Here is a 15,769-nt window from a genome sequence, read left to right on the forward strand (position 1 = left end):
TAATAAGGAGACATGCGAGGAGAGCTAAAAAGGGAATAGCAAGCGTCTTGAGGGAACTCTCAGCAACAGTAGCACACAGTCTCCTCCAGTGTATTTTTTTGTACGTTAAAGGAAAAGGGAGACAGAGAGCAGCCATCCGGCCAGCCACGGAGCTGTTTCAGGGCCGCACCTGAGTCCGGAGGGGCTCGACCCTAAACACTTCCAGCAGCGCGGGCAGCTGCGGGCAGCGGTGCAGGGGGAGGCTGCACGGCCGGGGTGAGCCCGGCCGGAGCCCACCGCCCTGCGGACGCCACCGGCGCCTGCGGGCTGCTCTCGGGAGCGGACCCAGCTGTGAATGGCCCCCTCCGAAAACACTTCATACCCACCTCGGCCAGTAACTTTGTGATGGGAAGCATCAGCCCTGCCGCTGGGAAGAGGGGAGGAGGGAGAAGCCGTGCAGCTGGGCAGAGGCCCAGAAACAGAAGCAGTAAGGGATGGGACCCGTGTTACCTGTCCTCTCCTCCACTGCACATGGGAACCGCTCTCCGGAGGAAGCCGGAGCAGCGCTGCTCAGACATGACTGGGCTCAAAGTGACTGCAGCCTCGGCGCTCGGCACGGAAGCACCCCGAGCCGCGCACACACCGGAGCAGGACTGGCACAGGGGAACCACCCCGCCCCCCACGTTGCACCGGCAGCGGCGGTGCCCTGGAGCTGGCGTGACAACAGGGGATGCCTGCCTGCCCTGCCGGGGTACTCCGTGCACCCACGCTGAGCCGAAGCTGCGGGAGGGGCACCCCCGCACACACGGAGGAATCAGGGCTGGCATCCCGTGCAGACGGCGAGCCGGGCGGCGGGCTACCCCCGGCGTGCGCGCACACGCGGTACCCCCGCGAGCAGTCCCCCATCCCCCGCCAGATCGGCGGGAGGGGTAACCCGCGCGCACACGCCTCGGAGCCCGGTACTGCACCGGGGCCGCCGCCGGGGGCACCTCACCCCTCACCCGGGCAAACCCCGGCGCCCCCCTCCGCCTGCCGCCGGCCCCACTCCCGGGGGCGAGCGGCACTGCAGCGGCGGGGCCGGCGGCGCCGCGGCCGGAGGGCAACAGGCGGGCGGGCGGTGTCGGGCGATAACTTCGCGCTGCGCCGCCGAGCAAGTTGCGCTGCCGCGCTGGACGCGCCCGCCTCCACACCCCGCCCGCACGGCCGGCTGCGTGCCCGCGCTCGGCAGCAGCGAGGGAGCGGAGCCGAGCGGAGCGTGTCGTGTCTGAGCGCGGGGGCGAGCGGCACCTGCCGAGGGCAGCGGCGGCGCGGAGCGGAGCGCTGGGCGGCGGCGAAGCCGGGCGGCTGCGGAGCGGAGCGGGCTGGGCTCGGGCTGGGTCCGCGCCCGGCGCCGCCGCTGCGCCCTCCCGGCTGCGAGTCCGCCCGGCTCCGGATCACGTGGCGGTTGCCGGAGGCAGAGACTAGAGAGGAGAGAAAAAAAAAAGCGCCTCATTCCTTCTTCCACCGCCATACTGTATTTTATAGTAACTCTCATTTTTATTCCTCCCTTTTACTCCCGCTCGGTGAGTACCTTTCTGCTGACATTCTTGTCCTCCTTTTTTGTCCTGTTTTTTTTTTTTTTCTTCCTTTTGGTTTTTTTTTTTTTTTTTTTTTTTTTTTTTTTTCTTCCTCTTTGATTATTGTTTAAATGGATTTGATCTTTTGCTGATGACAAGTTTTTTTCCTAGCATGCGATGGTTACTAAACTGTGAGCAAAAGGTGCTGCTGGGGCCGGGAGTCACTGGGAATGAAAAATGATTATATTAATAACACAGACTTGCCAGTCCAGCAACAACTGATATACATTTAGTAGCTATATATCTATATATGCAACTGGTTTTGTTGTGGCACGGAAAAGAGATGTGAAATATGATGCTTATTTTTTAAAGATAAGAGAAAAGGCATGTTTCTAACTCTTTTTGCAGAGGATTTTTTTCTGGTGTTGTTTTATTTTTATTTTTGGGTGTTTTTTTAAAGGGCTTTTTTTTTTCCTTAAAGAGATGGGAATTGCAAATGCATTTTACAGCAGTGTTTACACAGAGTTTGTAATCTTGCAATACTGGTGGAAGCCACAGAGCAAGATGTTAATTTTATTATTTTTGTTACTGTTTCTTTTTCTTTTTCTTTTTTTTTTTTTTTAACAGTGCAACCAGCAGGGTTTTTTGGTTTTCCTCTTCTTCAGTTTTTGATGCCTGTTTATAATGTGAAACTTTTCTTGCAGCATGTTGCAGTCATCATTTTTAAATACTTTTTTTCCTCCCTAAAGATAACAAAGCAAAACAGAAAGCCAAAGAGATGATCCTTACTTTTGCACATTTTGCACCTTCACTTTTTATTCTTTTGCCAGCAGTGTTTTATGATGGTTATTGTTATCATGATGATGATGGTGATAGATATATACATATATACAAATAAATACATTTTCAAATGATGGCAGTGGAAGGTTTTCCTGGAGAATGAAGTGCGGTTTGGTTTCCTTGTCAACGGAAGATGAAGTGAACAACTGAACATCTCCCCAGTGCAGGTACTTCATCTCCTTGTAGGCGTTTCCAGACTGTGTAAATTACATTGTGAGATTTTTTTTTTTAAAGAAATCTCCTTCCACCCCTTTCTAAACGTGTCTGTGCAATGCACATGAGGACTGGACTAAATATCTCTGCCTTGTGATTGCTTGGATGTGTGCAAGATGTTGCACTAATTGAGCCTAGGTCAGTTAAAGCTGAACAGAGGTATTTTATGTGCTGTGCTGTACAGAGGGGAAGTCAGCTGGGGAAAAAAAAATCCAGACACCCCTCCTCTCCTCGTTGCATTTAAGAAAACCCAAATAAACAAAACAGCCAAAAGTAAAGCCCAAACCAAAACTGGATGGAACCTTGAGATCCTCATAACGAGTACAGATGCTCTCAAGGACTTTAGACAAAAACAATAGCTCTGGCCATGTATTGTGGTGACTCGTGTGTTTTTGTGTGTCTGTTTAAATTCATCCATTAGAAAATAGCTGTGAAACAGCAAAGGAGGCTCCCTCGGAGAGCTGGCTCGCTGCCGCATGAGGCATATTTTGTAGCCCTAAGGGCAGAAAACCCTTATATCCAACTTCTGCTCCTCATATTAAAAAGGCGTAAACAAGGCAGCAGGTTGCCTCTTATGAGTCTAATTCATTGGGATGGAGATTAATCAGAGGCTGATATTTGCTTGAAGGTGTTTCGTTTTTGTTTGATGATTAATAATACCACTGGCTGACAGGGAATAGGAAATTGTTACTTTCCATGTTGGTTACTGAGAGTTCAAGATTGGAGGAGAAACTGTTACTTTTACTGGGCACTTAAATGCTTAACAGAGGCTGCCCCTGATGTACAGACAGGATATTGGTTCCGTAAAACACAATTTGGAGAGATTTTTCCAGATGACAGGGTAGGTTGGTTTGGGGTTTGTTTATTTATTTATTTATTTCCCGCCGGAGAGAATATGGTGTAATATTATGCTAAAGTTCAAGTGCTGAATGTTCTGTGATGTTCTCTGTTGTTATTGTGGTGGGATTGCTTACTGTATTTTATATAAAGAACATTTAAGGATCTAAAACTGACTATAAAGATATGACATGTATTCAGATGTGGAAACTAAAGTAAGTTACAGGGTACATATTTCTTTTGTCCCTTTCATATAAGCAAATATAATTCAGAGAATTACAAATGCATTTGGAAATTTGAGGCTTCTAATGTTTATGCTTAAATTCTTGCAATGTAACAGCTTCCTTTAAAGTAGAAAGTGTAAAAATGTATGCATCATGCAATAAGTCATGTTGAAAAACAAATAAATTCATTTATCTTTGCAGAAACATAACTATTATGTATTTACACTGGCTTTTTCCAGCTTTACTGTAATAAAAATATTTTGCACATATTTATGCATGAATTCTGCTCTGACATGTTGAAATACTTCTGGCAGCCTAACAGGGTCAATAATTCATGTGTCTAAAAACCAGTTGAGATATTTCTATGATAGATTATGATGACTTTTCTAAAATAGTTACGATCTGTTGGGTCATTACTCCACATTTTAAGAAGACTCAGCCTGCTTATTTTTTCATGATTTAATTTAAAAGTAACCAATTAAAAACAAGAGAGATTGAAACTTTATTCTCTACCTCTTTATTTCTATCCCTCCTTATATTTAAATGAAGTGTTTTCTTTAAATTAGGTGCAACTCCCAGTCAGCAAAATATTTTGATACTGCTAAAGCACTGAAATAAAGTAACTAGGCTAGCAGTTTCCAGAAAGATCCTTTTGTCCTTTCTTTTAATACTGCAGGTGTGTTGTGTGGGTAATTTTGTGCAGATAGTTGCTGAGTGAAGAGCTAATCCTGCTCACCTGGTCTTATCTTGAAGTCTGAGAAAGTGCATTCCTAAAACTTTCTATTTAGCACCAGATCTCATCCACAAAGCACCTGTTGTCTGAGTAGAATGGTAATTAACATACATACATTTCATTTGCAGCATTCTGAGGTTGTAGGAGTTCATATATATCAAACAGCCTTGGGACCTTAAAATAGGAATATAGGAGCCAATTTTGAAAGAGGATCCTTCTACCTCTGTGCAGTATGTGGGCAGAGCATGATTTGGGTTGGTGGAATTGGTTTATCCCTTGGTGCTTCTATAGTTATGCTGTGACTAGTGTTTTAGAAAGCCATAGTTAGTGTCAAAGACAATTGTCCTTTTGTACTTTGAGATGAATAAAAATTTTGCCTACAAATTGCAGCTTTGTATCTACAAGTGATGATATCATTATATTCCTTATATAGCATGGGATATAGTCATACTGCCCTAGCTCCTGAAAGTAATGGGTGTCTAGACTGAAATGACATCTTCTGTTTTTCTTTATATCTGTTTTGGTATTCAAGACAAAATAGGGATTTAAGTTACCTTTATAAAGGGTTGTAAACTGAAATGTTTGGAAAGCAGTTTTTCTTTTCCTCTTCCATACCTAACTGTTATTATCAGTATTTACTTGCAAATGAAAAGAACAGGTGAACAGAAATGAGAAACTGTATAGCATTCAGTGTGCTGACTCATGAATATGTGGTTTTAACTGCTGTAGTGGCCTGAACTGGTAAAAGAAGAGTATATTTTTCCATTTTTCAACATGGGAGATAGAACTTGAGTGGCCTGTGGAGTCGTGAAGCCTGTCTGCCGTGATACTAGGCTGATCTTATTTTGTTCAGATTCAAAAAACTCTGGTTTAAATTTACCTGGGGTATCACTCTCATTGCACCTCTTGAAGGCGGGGCAGAGCCTCTTTTCATGGTTTCAGAAACATAATTTCTGTCCTAAGTTTATTTTTAGGCAGTTTATTATCTTTTTTTTTTTTTTTGTGCCGCTGCTGACCTTAAACAGTAAGGCTCCTTCTCCATGTCTTTGCTCTTCAGGGTATAGTATATTTTTAAAGAGCAATTGCATCTCATTTTCCCTTATGATTTCTGGGCTTAACTGGGAGAGGTTCCCAAAAGTGAGACTGGTGCTGGGAGGGGATGTTGAGACTGGCTCTTCCCAAAATCATGCTGCAGCAGAAACAGGGAAGCTGCATTCAAAAGCTCTTCTGCCCAGACTGATCTGTTCTTATTTCAGCTGAAAATGTGGCAATCTGATTCCTGGCTCTCACGTCAGCCCAAACATTTTCACCTGAAACCACACACGCAGTCATGCCCTCTGGTGAAACGGGGTTTGCAGCATGTGGACCTTCCTTCACTCTGCCTAACCAACCTGAATTTCTTTGGTTGCAGTGCAACAGGAAAGAACTCTTGGGAATTTCTTCTGCAACACTCTGATTTTTAAACTCTCAAGAGTTTTCTACATATTGTCTTAGTAATTTGTGTTCATACCAGGGAAGGGAATGTGAACAGGTTTGAGGCAATACTGTATCACAATCTTTTATCAGGAATAAATGTGAAAGTTGGCTACAGTGTTCTTTAAAATTTTTACCTTATTACAGTCTTTGCAGGTTGCTTACATCTTAGCTCTCTAGTCTTCTAAAGCATTGTTCTATGGCAGTTTGTTTCTCTTTCACAGTGTAATTTTTCCTATTTTCTTCCTTCTCTACATTTTGGGTTTTAAAAGATAAAAAAGCTTAATAGTATTTAAATTGTAGGATTACAAAGACTGATAGGTCTGCCCTCAGATAAACATTTTAACTTCCCTTGGTCTTAGAGGACATGGTGCTCTGTCAAATTCTGAAGTCAAATCCTGTGTGTTTTAAGTACTTACAGAATAGCTGAACAGAAGGCTGAAGGTGAGTATTTCCTGATGAAAAATTATGTAATCTGTGACACTGTCTGCATAGTTATCCAGTTTGTAGCTCCCTTGAACCCAGATCCAGACTGACAGAAGAAAACAAAATGCTGATTTTAAGTGGTATGAGGATTAAAATGCAATATTTTGACCTTTGTGAAGGTACCAATCTTATTTTTATGATCTTTAAACAATTACAGGAGTAAAATGGCTTGAAGATTGTTTTGCACATACCCACATTGGAATAATTTGTACCTTTTTCCCCTTTTGTTTTTCTATTTCAAAATGACACTCTAATCTCTATAATGTACTTAATTTTTCAAAAGCATTTATACTGCAGCTTTGGCAATATTTCTGAGAAAGTTTATTTTTGCACAATGAAGTGTGATTTTTCATCTCAATGAATCATCTGCCAACAATTAAAAAAATCAACTAGACCTTCAAATTACTAAGTAAATTTCAGGTTGCTTAGTGTGAATAAAATAACATGTTTTTATCGTTGCTGTATTCTGGAATAAAAATATAGGTATGTAGATGAATAGACAGAATCCCTGAGAGATTTTTAAAGATCTTTTAATGTCATAGAGAGTTAGCAAAAGTCTTATATTGATTATCCTTCAGGGCTTAACCAATACTTTTATTTAATAACCAAGAGTTTAACTTTCTTGGTTTTGGATTTATACAGACCTATGTTATCTGCTGCCTCTTGATAAAAGCTACAGAGTTAATAAGTTGCCTCTCTGGCACATCACTGGTTCCTTATGTCCTGGCTGGCCTGCCAGGGTGTTTGGGCTCAACCATTATGCAGTTGCATTTCTGTTGCAGGAAGTTGTTTTGTTTTTTGTTTGTTTGGGGTCTTTTTTGTGTTTTTTTTCCCTCTGATGCAGTTATGATAGCAAGCAAAATAATTTCTGTCTGACTTGATTGGCACAGGTTTGAAGAAGCAGAGGTGGATTTCTTATGAGTGATGACCAACAGTGGGTATAAATATGGTGGAATATTGATGACACTCTCCAGCCTCTTTATTTTTTTCTTTGCACACTCACAAGTCTTTCTCCCAAAATACCCAAAGGTCTGATTAAACATGGTTTACACCAGTGGTCCTTCCCAGGTAGCCTTCTCCTGATGCCAGTGATTACTGCCTCTGCCAATGTGCAGTTTCTGAGCAACCAAGTCAAGGTGGAGCTCTGGAAAGCACTCAGGCTTTATGTAGTTAATTTTGTGGTCTTCTGAGAACAGCTTGTAGTCCTTTGGACAGGCAATAGCTTATAAAAGGCAGTACAGGCCATTATTATAATTATTTAAAGAACAAGAGACCATAAACAATATAATGATAACTCCTGGACCTCGGTGATTATTGACTAACCTGGTGAAAGTCAGGTCCCTGTCTTCCCACTGTGCTCCATACCAACAGCCTTTTTTTCAGCCTGTTCAGTCACATTGGTTGTCTTCTTCAAGGTCCTGCCTTGAGTCGGTCATGTGCTTTGTGGTGTTTAGGGTCAGCAAAAAGGGGATTTCTGGCACAAATCAAGTATTAATGAGATTCTTAATCTGACTGAAATGAGACTAAATTTGTTCTGTAGGAAAGCATCACATCAGTAGAGTACATTCAGTAAAAAGGTGTCTCTGTTTCTGCTCAGAGTTTTGCATAGAAGGTGAACAGGACCTATTGTCAAAGAGATATGACACATCTTGTTAAATCAGGGTAACTTTACGATTTGTAGGAAGCACAGCACATGTATATCTTGCATGCAGTATTTTTAGACTGACTGAAGAATTGGAGTTACTGTCTCAAAGAATTGTTTTGCGTGGTGTTGACAATGCTACTTTTCCTTTCTGTTTTGTGTTATAATGGAGTGCAAAAGCACTAAAATGTTTACGCTATCCTAGATGTTCTTTTTTAGAATAATACAAATGAAAGTGATAAAGATACCCTGGTGAATTTTTGCACACCAGGCCTGCACTCTAGGCTTAGTTCCTGCTAGCAGCTCTTCTTGTGGGCACAGGGAGTTACAGTAGTAACTCACTGACTTTTCAATGAAACACTGTGCATTTGGTAATTGCAGCAACATGCTTCTGAGCTTGATCTGTAATGCAAGTTACTGTTTATGAAAGAAAAAATCATTCTATCTAGTTAAAATATTTTATCAAATGATCCTTCACACAATAAATATTAGAAGTAATATAAGATTTAAAAATGTGCTATGCAAACTGTCATGCAGTGTCTATGAACTAGGACCCCTGAAGGTATAATTAAAACAAAACTTCCTCTTTGGTCTTTGGGTACCTTTAAAAGGGATTAATGCTACTGTTTTCTAAGTAGGACACACATGCACACAGAGACAAATGTCAGCCATGCTACCCATTTCTCATCTTGTATTTGCCAGTGACTTCACAGGATAAAACCCAACACTTGAGGTACTGCACAGTAGGTCAGTTTTCTAAGGTGCTCTTTACTGCATAAATTCACATCCACTTTGTTTTCTTTTTCCCAAACTGAAGAAGAAGGATGCAATAAAGTTTTCCTCCTGCCTATACAACTTCCAGTTAAAGGGAAGTTCTTTAAATGATACAGTACAAGATTGGCTCTGGAGAGGTTACCATCTTCTACTTGGGCATTTGTAAGCTGTAGACAATTAATGTACATTATGAATAATGAAAAGAGAAACTGCATTTGTGCCACTTTTGCTTTATGGGGGTAGTTTATCAGGACATTGATGCTATTTTTATTGTTTATTATTTTATGAGAAAAGAATGCTGGTTTACCATTTGTCAGCATGTTCCCTGTTCCAGTAGGTGCTGTAGAAATAGAAAGGTGCAGAATTAGGGCCTGGTGCTATTAAAATCAGTTATACATCTGCTGGTCAAAATTTCATGTCAAAACATTTTTTTTCCCTGTGGATTTTTGATGAAGGGGTTCACACAAAAGGCTCTATTCATCTCACTTAACCTTGCTGTTTAAAAAATAGGTTTTTAGAACTAAGCTAGTCATCATTTTAGCCATCTAAAAGTTAGTCATTGAAGTCTAACACAGTAGCTCAAGGCTTTGTAGTCAACAGAGATAAATATTCTGTTCCTGCAGAGAATTACAGATTACATTCCAACAGAAGCATCTATGGACAGCTGAGATGAACAGCCTTCCTAAAACACCTCTCTCTTTGCACTGATGAGAGAGAACCTAGATGGCCCATTTAAAACAGATTCCTAACTTTTTGATGGATGAAGTTAAAGGAGATGAATCGCATGCTCCCCAACCCTCCATTTCTTTCAAATCCTAAATTTGCAGTGAAATATTTGGTTAAAAAAATATTTTTGGCCACTAGAATCTTCATGGCTTTTAGATATTACTTGAATTTTTTTCAACTTCTCCAGCAATTCTTTTCACAGTCATACAAATGTGTTTCTAAATATTTTGAATTAATTAAAGGCTATGACAAAATTCCTAGGGATGTCTGATAGGACCAAAATTTCACATCTTCTTTTGTGTCGCTTCACCCAGCTTTCTGTCTTTTTATAATGTAATCCAACCACAATTGATCCTTCAATGAGTTCTCCTCACAGAGTCTTATTCTAAAACCCGGGGACTTAAGCTATTGGGTGCCATCATGGACATCTTTTGAAAACCTTTGAAAATTATTGAAACAGAATAATGATGTGGGTGGCAATGGAATCAGCTAATTGTACTGCAAATATGAATCATTGTAAGATATATTTAAAAAACAATTGGTACATCAGCGTCAGAAGATCTGAATTTGATGTCTCTGAAGTTGGATCTTGAAACTATAAAGGGTTTTTTAGTTTGTGAGCTGAGGTCATCTAGGCAATGTAGGGGAAATATTTTGCTACTGGTAGCATGCTGCTGGTATCTTCATGTACATACAGTAAAACCTGTACTTTTGAATACCAGATAGATTTTAGTTTTCCCTGTCTCAAGTAAGCTTTTAGAGAAGGCTGGGGTTTTTTAAGACTGTTAGTGTCTGTAAAATCAGCTCTTCTATACAGTTTACCTCAGTGCCTTGCTTCAGGTCTGTCCCAAGTCATTGTGTGCAGCAGGATGCTGAGCAACAGCCAATCTGTAACACTACACAATATCTTGGGATATCATCCTCTTTTTCCACAAATTATGAATTCAGCTATTTCATTCAATATATGTTTGGGCTTTCTGTAAGGTGCTGAAAAAAGTACCTTACAGGAACTGAAATATATGAAAGTAGTGTACATGTTTCTACCATGGGTTTTATCTTCTTGGCCTGGCACTAGCTGGATGCCTGTGCAGACATCATGAAACTGCTCACACAGGCCATGTTTTTCACTGACAGCATTGTATGAAACCAAACTAAAGCTGAATCCAAATTAGAAATGAACCATTTGGTGTTATAGGAGTAAGCACAAAGCTCAGCATAGTGAGAGTTAATTGCCCAAATACCACAGTATTACTACCATGATAAAGTAAGCTGCAGCTGTAAGCTCTAAAAGCTATAATAGAATGGTTTGCACAGACTCAGAAATCTTATGGACTTGTCAGAATTGAGAAGGGAAGTTAAAAAGTTGGAGTTCTCAGCACTTTGAAATAACTGCTTCAAATAAGCGCAGTAATATTCTCTGGGGACTATAAACTGTTAGTTGCAGCTACCGTGTCACGTTACACACTTCATCACCTCTTGGTCTTTGTTCTTCACATTCTATTTATATTTCAAACCTAGGTTTTTGTACTGTCCCTCAAAAATGCATTGTCTGAGTAGTGTTCACATAAAACAGATTTACAAGGCTAAAACCCTTTGCTGACTTCATGAAGTTTTCATCTCTTTTCCTGCTTTCATTTATGCACCGTAACATTTCCTTTTTCACTCTTGTGCCTCTGCTCAGAGTTAGGAGCACAGCGTTGTCACAGGAATATAAAGGACCACAGATTGTCAGAACACAGGCCCAACTGAATTTCTCAGTGAGTGCAGGGCATATAAACTAAACACAAATTCAATGTCTCTGGTCTCTCTGTGCCTGCTGCTCTGGGTGAGTAGGTAGTCTAGGCACCTAGACTGAGGATCACACATTTGGAGACAGGCTTTTGAAAGGCAAGATTGCAAGAAAAATAATTGCAGTTCAGTTTAAGGAAATAAACTATTTCAGGGATGCCACATTTATTTATTTTTAATTTGTTGTACAAGTTAATGTCATATAGAGTGTGACATTAAAAATGGATTCAGAAATTCATGATACTTGGTCACAAATATTAATGAATGTTGTAAATACTCATCATAATCAGAATAGGACTGGCTACTTTACACGCTCAGATTTTTTTAAGATCAAGGTCAACTAAGCTATAGAGACCTGTGTCACACTGATCTGCATTGACAGAGGAAAGCATATTTACAAATGTTGGGTGTGTTCATTTGAATTTCTGGATCTTTTTTATCTTTTATTTGTAATTTTTTTTTTTTATTTCAGACTTGTTGGACCTTTCTTCCTGCTCTGGACCTTTCACCTGGCATCAGCACAGCTCAGAAGGATGAATGAAAAGGAAGCAATAGGAGAGGGATGGAAGAGGGGAGACAAGTAGAAAGAGGAGGGGCAGAAATAAAAATGGAGAAAAAATTCCCGGTGATTCAGCTAAGGCTCCAGACAATGGGCATGTTTTCAATCCCTACTCTTCCTTAACTTCCCCTCTAGCTCAGGCTTCACTCCCTCTCTATTTGAGTTTTCATCACCACTACAGATATTTCATGAATTTCTTTTTTTTTCCTTAAAGAATGAAACCACACCAAGTAAAGTGTTTCAAACAAGAAAATATACTCGTCTTCTCACAAGATATAACATGATGCAATTCATGTAAGTGGTTCTTGAAGTAGGACTATTTTCCTCCTAGTAGTCTTACATCTTTGACTATGAAAGAATGAAGTGGTTTAATAGTTCAGTAGCAAGACAAAGCTTAGATTTCTTGTTGCTTTTATACCCAACTTGAACCCTTTAAATCAGTTTGCATGACTGTGTTTCAATTTTATTCATCTGGATTCAAAACCTACTTTCTACTGATCTTTATTTACTTCTTTTTTGCCTCCCCTTCCTTCAAAGCTTTCTTCCAGTGGTCCTTCTTACACCTTATCCTCTTAGAGAGAGTATAAATTAAAAACTATTCCTATTCTTTCATTTAGTTTGAATTTTGAAGTGCATTATTCAGCTTTGTAGTTCGAATACTCCCACCAGAGTGAAGAATGCTATCTGATATTTTCCTGTGCAGAGTGACTGCCAGAAAAGATGCAGGGACGCCATAACTCAGTGCTGGTCTGGCTCCTGGCTTGGTCCCAGTGCTGTGTCTTTCTTCCCAGCTGGAAGGTGGGCCACTGTGAAGGTGGAGGACTAAAAGGACACTTTGGCTAAGCCTTTTTTCAGTCCTTACAGGTACTTGTTTCCTCTCAGGTGTTCCCACCAGGAATCTCTTACATCTCACAAGGTGGCTTTGGGAGTGTTAATAGAAAGGGTAGGTTCAGTAAATGGTCTTCCTAAGAAAGTATTTCCTAAATCTAGAGCTTAAATTGGCCCTGTGGCTCCCCTATACCAACCTGCCTGATACAAAAAAGGCAAAGGTTAGCTACTGAGTCAATGCAAAACAGGACCCAGTTGTAAATTTGAAGACTTTAAATAGATAATACTAAGAATTCACAAGTCCTTTTTAGATACTATGATCAATTAAAGAAATTGAGTAGAGAAGGGTGTTAGATTTCAAAATATTCTAGATGGAGTAGTATTACAGATGCTGGTGGAACAGGTCCAGAGCAGAACAATTGGGTCCAAAAGGCTGAAATAAATTTTATATCCTAAAAAGATATTTAGAAAAAAAATCTAAATACTATAGGTCAAATGCAAACATGATATTTAATACATTAATATATAAAAATTATATAAACCTGCAAGAAAACAATTGCTTCTTTCAGAGATTTTATGTTTAAACATATGTTAAATTTTATTAACATTTAGGAGAGCTTGATTTTAAATTTTCTTAAAAGATGTACTACAAATTGATGCAACTGACTATTGCCTCATTAATTGACAGGAAATGTTAAATTTTGTTGCTATTGATGTCTGCCTGATGTATTGTTTTTATGTGTTTAGACTCTGATTGTTTGTGCTCAATTTCCTTGAGTCACACATTTGAATGGCAAGTTTCTCATGTCAGTGGGGTACTCAGAGGCTCTGAACTTGGTATTTCCAAACTCTGGGCAGTCTCTAGGAAAAGTGGGAGCCCTTTGGAACAACTTGGTGAGATACCCAGGTCCTCCAGAGAACTGTACTGAAAGCTGTGACTGTCCCACAGGACAAACAGGAGCTACTCCATGCACCACAACATGCTTGGCAGAGACCACGTCCATCTCCCTGCTAGAACCAGGGAACTACTTTTAACACTTTTGTTTCCTGGGATTTTTTAAAGTGAGAGAGTTTGTAGAAGACTTTCCTGGGCCTTCAGAAAGTTATAGTGTGAGGTGCAGCTTATTTGTTTAAAGGCAGGTAGCACTGGTGCAGGCAATCTGCGTACCTCTTGTTGGAGATTCAGGCCATGTTTTTCAGCCTTAAGTGTTATTTAAGTTCAGTTAAGTGAAGTCTGCCTTAACTTTAGCTAACTTCACTGACAGTACAAAGAAGTTATGCAATTTGAAACCTGTCCTCAACTGCTGTTGAAATGTGATGCAATGTATCTCATGCTTCAGAATTTAGAGTTATTTGCAAAATAGAGAACCATGTCTTTGCTCGTTTGAGTAGATATTCTGAAAACACTGGTGCTGGTGAGCTCAGTAAGACTGCCCACACAAGCAACATGAAGGAGCTGTGCAAACAAATCTGAAGCAAATGTTTTGCAAAACACAGGTGAACTGATGATGTCTTTCTCACTGACTCAAATCTTTTGCCTAATCTCAGTCCTACCATTCTATCATCTCTGCCACAAATATTAGATATTTTAACTTTGTACTTTACTTTGCAACACTTATGTGTGCAACAAAATAATTTCATATTGCAATTGCCATTTCACTTCAAAAAGTAACTACTGTATAATCCATAATCATCAATTTCTTTTATGACCAGCTCTTTACTGTTATGTTTTACAGCCTTTCAGTGCATCAGTAAAGTACTTTATAGAAGGGCAGTAATAGATTCTAGGAACTTCCTAATGAAAATTTCAAAAGCCTTGATCCTTTCCTGAAAGGGTAGTGCTACTTACATATAAACTTTAAACTTTATGAACTCTCTATTTCAAATTAAATACTTTGTGATCTCTGGAAAGTTATATCTAATATATTTATTGGTATCGGTTGCTTTGTGTAACATGTATGTTTTGAAATAAATTGCTTTACTCCTCTGACATTAGACTTCACCACTGAAATGCAAAGAAAGTTTTCCAAATTATGATACTTACCTCTCAACTGCTGCTCACACAGAGAAACAAGGAGTTCTGTCAACTTTGTAAAAACTGAGAAAATAGTGAAAATTTTGAAAGTCAAGAGAAATTTGGGGATCTCTAGTAAATACAGAGTTAAAAGCCTGAGTTCAGCACTTTTGTGAAAGTTTTATTGTGTTTGGAATGTAGATAACTGTGCATGATGGCTTAGACAGTCATCTGTGCATCTACAGCATTTAGTGCATATGTTGGCAATCTCTCTTTGGCCTGGAAAGCAGAATTGCAGTGAAAACAAGGCTGAATGAAGGTTGCCATCATCATCTAGAAGATATTTCACATACAAAAGATGCTCTAAGTAAATATACTAAGAACAAGGCATACCAGGTACTATTTGAACATATAATGTGTAGCTTTCTATGCATGGCTTGTAGCAGCTTAGACAAACTGGGAGTCAGGTATTGCTCTCACTGGCAGTTGTGCAGCACTGAATATTTGTCCGCTTGGGTTGTGACATGAGAGGGTTTTTTATCTGAGGACATAATTTCTTAAAGATGAGATGTTGTGCACAATATTTTCTCATGAAAGCACCTTTCTTTTTTTCCCATGCATTTTGAGTAGTACAGCGCATACCATGATGTGTAGAAGGTGCTCCTATGTAGCTATATCCATGGATACTTCTTTTAATTAAGCCTGTAACAACTTTGTTATTGAATTCATTCGAAGCAAGATCAACCTTCTGTTTTCAATACAGTAGGATTTGTTTCTTAAATGTGGAACAGGATATTAGTGCAATAGAGTAGACACTCTGGTACCTGTTGCATCAGGGGTTTTGATGACACTAGAAAAATTGGCTTTAATATAAAAAGTTCTATGCTGTTTTTCCTGTGAAATTAGTTTCTATATAGTTTTTCTAGTACACTAAAATTGAAAAAGAGCTGATATAATGGTTCAAATAGCTCATTCTGTTTCTGCTGGTAGTAAAGAATAAGTTATTTTCAGAAGAAGCTAGTTGGTATTAGAATATGTAGAATACTAGAATAATAATGCAATAATAAATTAGAATGAAATTTTTATAGTTAATTTTA

At 39.7% G+C, this 15,769-nt stretch overlaps 1 protein-coding gene across 5 annotated transcripts in view; it reads left to right on the forward strand.

Annotated features, from left to right (window-relative positions):
- Window positions 1-1,293: 1,293 nt before the first annotated feature.
- The window catches only part of RALYL (RALY RNA binding protein like), a 368,805-nt gene continuing 354,329 nt past the window's right edge, over window positions 1,294-15,769 (forward strand). For 2 of the 5 annotated variants that reach the window (XM_030971294.1, XM_030971296.1), the window contains exon 1: window positions 1,294-1,541. The gene's annotated coding sequence lies outside the window, so the exon portion shown is untranslated. Of the gene's footprint in view, window positions 2,543-15,769 lie in introns of all 5 variants that reach the window. The other 3 variants (XM_030971292.1, XM_030971291.1, XM_030971290.1) reach the window with 2 other exon arrangements.

This window comes from Camarhynchus parvulus, chromosome 2, assembly GCF_901933205.1.
Source record: "Camarhynchus parvulus chromosome 2, STF_HiC, whole genome shotgun sequence".
NCBI classification, from domain to species: domain Eukaryota; kingdom Metazoa; phylum Chordata; class Aves; order Passeriformes; family Thraupidae; genus Camarhynchus; species Camarhynchus parvulus.